Source organism: Oncorhynchus tshawytscha, unplaced genomic scaffold, assembly GCF_018296145.1.
Source record: "Oncorhynchus tshawytscha isolate Ot180627B unplaced genomic scaffold, Otsh_v2.0 Un_contig_4946_pilon_pilon, whole genome shotgun sequence".
NCBI lineage: Eukaryota > Metazoa > Chordata > Actinopteri > Salmoniformes > Salmonidae > Oncorhynchus > Oncorhynchus tshawytscha.
In genome coordinates, this window is record NW_024608811.1 from 5,001 (window position 1) to 12,783 (window position 7,783).

The following is a 7,783-nucleotide window of genomic DNA, read 5'->3' on the forward strand; positions in this document are numbered from 1 at the left end:
TTATGTAATACATGTATCACTAGCCACTTTAACTATGCCACTTGGTTTACATACTTATCTCATATGTATATACTGTACTCGATATCATCTACTGTATCTTGCCTATGCTGCTCTGTACCATCACTCATTCATATATCCTTATGTACATATTCTTTATCCCCTTACACTGTGTATAAGACAGTAGTTTTGGAATTGTTAGTTAGATTACTTGTTGGTTATTACTGCATTGTCGGAACTAGAAGCACAAGCATTTCGCTACACTCGCATTAACATCTGCTAACCATGTGTATGTGACAAATAAAATTTGATTTGATCAATTTCAATTCAATTCAATTTCAATTCAATTCAATTTCAATTCAATTCCATTTCAATTCAATGGGCTTTATTGTCAATGGGAAACATATGTTTACATTGTCAAAGCAAGTGAGATCGATAATTAACAAAAGTGAAATAAACAATAAAAATGAATAGTAAACATTACACATACAGAAGTTCCAAAAGAATAAAGACATTTCAAATGTCATATTATGTCTATGTTTTACTGTTTTACTAAATACAATAGCTAATTAAAGAGTTTATATTATACAATGGACAGACAGTGGTACGATGTAACAAACATTCATTAGCCAGGTAAGTAACGATAGCTGACGTTATCTAAGTTAGCAAGCTATCTATCTAGCTAAATCAGATTAGTTTACAGTCAGTGTCATTTTTTCGGTACGTTAGATTGTTATCTAGCGAGTTAGTACAATTGATTTGAAAAGTAGTTTAATGGTGTTATATACCTGTGTATTATTAAATCTCTCCAGTAGACCCACATGTACATTACAGAGACAAGGAACAAACCAACAACACGGAAGCTGTGACAACGTCATAGTGACGGAGGAGCACTAACAACCAATCACAGCCCAAAGAAGCGTTGAATACGCCTACAAATTCAAATGTTCCCCGTTCCGAAAAGAAACAGTGTTTCACTGACGCTACTAGGTACTACTAACGTTAAGACATTTTCATGTTTTCATAATGAGAAAAAATCCTACCCTTTTTTGTTTATCTATTTTACACACATCCATGTGGGTTTTGTTTTTTTTTTGGGGGGACAAAGGCAAATTAGGTCCTTAAAAGTATCTTTTATTTAACAAGTCAGTTTAATAAGACCATATTCTAATTTACAATGACGACATACACCGGGCCAAACCAGGAGGACGATTGGCCAATTATGCGCCGCACTACGGGACTCTCAATCACGGCTGGTTGTGATATAGCCTGGTATCGAACCAGGGTGTCTGTAGTGACGCCTCCAGCACTGAGATGCAGTGTGTTAGACCGCTGCGCCACTCGTAATTGACAGTGTTTTTTAACCGTGGAATCGATCTCGCATCATGTTTTTTTTTTTTCGTTGAGGAAAAAAACGGTTCAATGTTGGTCCTTTTTGTGTTATTAAACTTTTCAAATTGTACATATACATATAATATAAACGGAAGTCGGATTATACAGTGAAAATGCATATTGAGCCAGGTGCATCACAGGAGGTTGGTGACACCTTGATTAGGGAGGAGCCGTCCTCCCCTGGGTCTCGTTGTAATGGCTGGATGAGCCGTCCTCCCCCTGGTGCATCACAGGAGGTTGGTGACACCTTGATTAGGGAGGACGGTCTCGTTGTAATGGTTGGATGAGCCGTCCTCCCTGGTGCATCACAGGAGGTTGGTGACACCTTGATTAGGAGGACGGTCTCGTTGTAATGGCTGGATGAGCCGTCCTCCCTGGTGCATCACAGGAGGTTGGTGACACCTTGATTAGGGAGGACGGTCTCGTTGTAATGGCTGGATGAGCCGTCCCCTCCCCTGGTGCATCACAGGAGGTTGGTGACCATCAATTTAAAAAGCCTTTTAAACACACACACACACACACACACACACACACACACACACACACACACACACACACACACACACACGCCTCTGGATAGTGTGAAGGTCAGGGCACACAGAGACGATCAATCATTTCCATCACGTGTCAATGGACAGAAACCTAGAGTCATTAGCTTGGGTGTGTGTTTGTGTGTGTGTGTGTGTGTGTGTGTGTGTCTGTCTGTTTTGTGATATATGTCATTCCATAAAAACCTCCAGACTGTTAAACCTCTAGACTGTTAAACCTCTAGACTGATAAACCTCTAGACTGTTAAAGAGAGGAGAGGAGAGGAGAAGAGAGGAGAGGGAGAGGAGAGGAGAGGGAAGAGAGAGGAGAGGAGAGGAGAGGGAGGAGGAGAGAGGGAGAGGGAGAGGAGAGGGAGAGGAGAGGAGAGGGAGGGAGAGGAGAGGAGAGGAGAGGAGAGGAGAGGAGAGGAGAGGAGAGGAGAGGAGAGGAGAAAGAGACAGACATTGAGAGGAATGAGAGAGAGAGGGAGAGAGAGAGAGAGTGAGAGATAGCGAGAGAGAGAGAGAATGAGAGAGATCAACTGTATGAAGTTTAGCCTTTATGTTTGTCTGTTTCACATGGATATATTTAGTATGTGTAGGAGCCTGCTGGCCCACACACCCTGGGTGGGTGATTCATCCTGCCTTTATACAGACACAGAGACAGAGAGAGAGAGAGAGAGACAGGGAGAGAGAGAGGTAGGGAGAGAGGGAGAGGTAGGGAGAGAGAAATAGAGAGAGAGAGAGAGAGAGACAGGGAGAGAGAGAGGTAGGGAGAGAGGGAGAGAGAGAGAGAGACAGGGAGAGAGAGAGGTAGGGAGAGAGAGAGAGAGACAGGGAGAGAGAGAGGTAGGGAGAGAGGGAGAGAGAGAGAGAGACAGAGAGAGAGACAGGGAGAGAGAAATAGAGAGAGAGAGAGAGAGACAGAGAGAGAGAGAGAGAGAGAGAGAGAGACAGAGAGAGAGAGAGAGAGAGAGAGAGAGAGAGAGAGAGATGTACTAGTCTGTGGTGACCTAAATGCCAGAACCGGACAAGAACCTGACACCCTCAGCACACAGGGGGACAAACACCTGCCTGGAGGTGACAGCATTCCCTCCCCCATATGCCCCCCTAGGCACAACTATGACAACATAACCAACAAAAACGGGTCACAACTCCTGCAGCTCTGTCGCACGCTGGGTATGTACATAGTCAACGGTAGGCTTCGAGGGGACTCCTATGGTAGGTACACCTATAGCTCATCTCTTGGCAGTAGTACTGTAGACTACTTTATCACTGACCTCAACCCAGAGTCTCTCAGAGCGTTCACAGTCAGCCCACTGACACCCCTATCAGACCACAGCAAAATCACAGTCTACTTAAACAGAGCAATACTCAATCATGAGGCATCAAAGCCAAAGGAACTGAGTAACATTAAGAAATGCTATAGATGGAAGGAATGCAGTTTGAAACCTACCAAAAACAATTAGGCAACAACAAATTCAATCCCTCTTAGACAATTTCCTGGGTAAAACGTTCCACTGTAATAGTGAAGGTGTAAACTTGGCAGTAGAAAATCTTAACATTATATTTGACCTCTCAGCTTCCCTATCAAATCTAAAAATCTCAAATAGAAAACCGAAGAAAATTAACAATAATGACAAATGGTTTGATGAAGAATGCAAAAATCTAAGACCTACAGAGAGAGAGAGACCATCACCTACAGAGAGATGAACCTGGAGAAGAGTCAATAAGATAGCAGGATGGTCCTGGGGCTCTGTTCACAAACACAAACACACACTACAGAGCCCCAGGACAGCAGCACAATTAGACCCAACCAAATCATGAGAAAACAAAAAGATAACTACTTAACACATTGGAAAGAATTAACAAAAAACAGAGCAAACTAGAATGCTATTTGGCCCTACACAGAGAGTACACAGCGGCAGAATACCTGACCACTGTGACTGACCCAAAATTAAGGAAAGCCTTGACTATGTACAGACTCAGTGAGCATAGCCTTGCTATTGAGAAAGGCCGCCGTAGGCAGACATGGCTCAAGAGAAGACAGGCTATGTGCTCACTGCCCACAAAATGAGGTGGAAACTGAGCTGCACTTCCTAACCTCCTGCCCAATGTATGACCATATTAGAGAGACATATTTCCCTCAGATTACACAGATCCACAAAGAATTTGAAAACAAATCCAATTTTGAAAAACTCCCATATCTACTGGGTGAAATTCCACAGTGTGCCATCACAGCAGCAAGATTTGTGACCTGTTGCCACGAGAAAAGGGCAACCAGTGAAGAACAAACACCATTGTAAATACAACCCATATTTATGCTTATTTATTTTATCTTGTGTCCTTTAGCCATTTGTACATTTTTAGAACACTGTATATATATATAATATGACATTTGTAATGTCTTTACTGTTTTGAAATTTCTGTATGTGTAATGTTTAATGTTAATTTTTGTTGTTTTTCACTTTATATATTCACTTTGTATGTTGTCTACCTCACTTGCTTTGGCAATGTTAACACATGTTTCCCATGCCAATAAAGCCCTTGAATTGAAATTGAATTGAATTGAGAGAGGTAGGGAGAGAGGGGAGAGAGAGAGAGAGAGAGAGAGAGACAGAGAGAGACAGAGAGAGACAGAGAGACAGAGAGAGAGAGACAGAGAGAGAGAGACAGAGAGACAGAGAGAGAGACAGAGAGACAGAGACAGAGAGAGAGAACAGAGAGAGAGAGAGAGAGAGAGAGAGAGAGACAAGAGAGGTCAACCAGTGAAGAACAAACACCATTGTAAACACAACCCATATAAAAAACGTTTTTCCCTTTTCTACTGTGACTATTTGCATATCGTTACAACACAACAATATATATCCAGAATAGACATTTGTAATGTATTTATTATTTAGAAACTTCTCTCAGTGTAACTTTTTTTTCACTTTTGTATATTATCAACCTCACTTGCTTTGGCAATTTTAACATATGTTTCCCATGCCAATACAGCCCCTTGAATTGAATTGAGATAGACAGACAGTAGTTAGAACAACAGATAGAACAATAGATAGATGGAGCAGGGAGGGAGGATAGAACAATAGATAGAACAGTAGATAGAACAATAGATAGAACAATAGATAGACGGAGCAGGGAGGAGGATAGAACAATAGATAGAACAATAGATAGATGGAGCAGGGAGGGAGGATAGAACAATAGATAGAACAACAGATAGAACAATAGATAGATGGAGCAGGGAGGAGGATAGAACAATAGATAGAACAACAGATAGAACAATAGATAGAACACTAGATAGAACAATAGATAGATGGAGCAGGGAGGGAGGATAGAACAATAGATAGAACAATAGATAGAACAATATATAGAACAATAGATAGACGGAGCAGGGAGGAGGATAGAACAATAGATAGAACAATAGATAGATGGAGCAGGGAGGGAGGATAGAACAATAGATAGAACAATAGATAGAACAATAGATAGAACAATAGATAGAACACTAGATAGAACAATAGATAGAACACTAGATAGAACACTAGATAGAACAATAGATAGAACAGTAGATAGAACAGTAGATAGAACAATAGATAGAACAGTAGATAGAACAGTAGATATAACAATAGATAGAAGGAGGAGGGAGGGAGGATAGATAAAAGTTAAAGATTAAAAGTTATATAATGTTTTTTTCTGTGTGTATAAACCTCTTGTCCCAGTAAAACCCTGAGACCATGTGTTATTGTGATTCAGCAACGTAGTGTTACGGATAATTTCCTCCTCTGGTTCATGGTTCTGTGTGTATAAACCTCTTGTCCCAGTAAAACCCGAGACCATGTGTTGCTGTGATTCAGAGGCAGAAGGTTTAATAGTCACGTGTTGCAGGTGTGATTATCGTAGGGCTTTGAGCTCCAACATTCAGGACTAAAAGTGAAATAAAATATTGAGATAATAAATAAAACAATAATAATATAATATAAATAGGACTCTGTTCTCTTCATATCTCCACACAGCTTGATACCAAAAGGACAGGATGGCATAGACGTAGTGTTACGGATCATTTCCTCCTCTTCGCCTGAACCAAAATAATAAAGAAAACACAAAACAAAATACTAAGACCAGGGCGTGACAGAACCCCCCCCAAGGTTCGGACTCCCGGCCGCACACCTTAACCCATAGGGAAAGGGTCCGGGTGGGCGTCTGTCCACGGTGGCGGCTCCGGCACGGGACGTGGACCCCACTCCAACAAAGTCTTATTCCGCTTACATTGCGTCTTTAGATTGGCGACCCACGCCCCGGCCTTGGCCTAGTAACCCTAACCAAGGGCCCCACTGGACTGAGGGGCAGCTCCGGACTGAGGGACAGCTCGGGACTGAGGTAGCTCGGGACTGAGGGATAGCTTGGGACTGAGGGGTAGCTAGGGACTGAGGGGTAGCTCGGGACTGAGGGGTAGCTCAAGACTGAGGGGTAGCTCAAGACTGAGGGGTAGCTCAATACTGAGGGGTAGCTCAAGACTGAGAGGAAGCTCAGGACTGAGAGGAAGCTCAGGACTGAGAGGAAGCTCAGGACTGAGAGGAAGCTCAGGCAGGTTGATGACTCTGACAGATCCTGGCTGACTGGCGGCTCTGGCAGATCCTGGCTGACTGACGGATCCTGGCTGACTGGCGGATCCTGGCTGACTGGCGGATCCTGGCTGACTGGCGGATCTGGCGGATCCTGGCTGACTGGCGGATCCTGGCTGACTGGCGGCTCTGGCTGCTCCATTCTGACTGGCGGCTCTGGCTGCTCCATGCTGACTGGCGGCTCTGGCTGCTCCATGCTGACTGACGGCTCTGGCTGCTCCGTGCTGACTGGCGGCTCTGGCTGCTCCATGCTGACTGGCGGCTCTGGCTGCTCCATGCTGACTGGCGGCTCTGGCTGCTCCGTGCAGACTGGCGGCTCTGGCTGCTCTGTGCAGACTGGCAGCTCTGGCGGGTCCTTGCATACTGGCAGCTCTGGCGGCTCCTTGAAGACTGGCAGCTCTGGTGGCTCCTTGCAGACTGGCAGCTCTGGCTGCTCCTTGCAGACTGGCAGCTCTGGCTGCTCCTTGCAGACTGGCAGCTCTGGCGGCTCCTTGCAGACTGGCAGCTCTGGCGGCTCCTTGAAGACTGGCAGCTCTGGCGGCTCCTTGCAGACTGGCAGCTCTGGCTGCTCCTTGCAGACTGGCAGCTCTGGCAGCTCCTTGCAGACTGGCAGCTCTAGGTGCTCCTTGCAGACTGGCAGCTCTGGCAGCGCTGGACAGGCGGGAGACTCTGGCAGTGCTGAACAGGCGGGAGAACAGGCGGGAGACTCTGGCAGCGCTGAACAGGTGGGAGACTCCGGCAGCGCTGTAGATGAGGAAGGCTCTGACAGCGCTGGACAGGCAGGAGACTCCGGCAGCACTGGAGAGGAGGAAGGCTCTGGCAGCGGTGGACAGGCGAGGCGCACTGTAGGCCTGATGCGTGGTGCAGGAACTCGTGGTACTGGGCCGAGGACACGCACAGGAAGCCTGGTGCGGGAGCTGCCACCGGAGGGCTGGTGTGTGGAGGTGGTACTAGATAGACCGGACCGTGCAGGCGCACTGGAGCTCTTGAGCACAGAGCCTGCCCAACCTTACCCGGTTGAATGCTTCCGGTCGCCCTGCCAGTGCGGCGAGGTGGAATAGCCCGCACTGGGCTATGCAGGCGAACCGGGACACCGTGCGCAAGGCTGGTGCCATGTAAGCCGGCCCAAGGAGACGCACTGGCGACCAGCTGCGTAGAGCCGGCTTCATGACACTTGGCTCGATGCCCACTCTAGCCCGGCCAATACGAGGAGCTGGTATGTACCGCACCGGGCTATGCACCCGCACT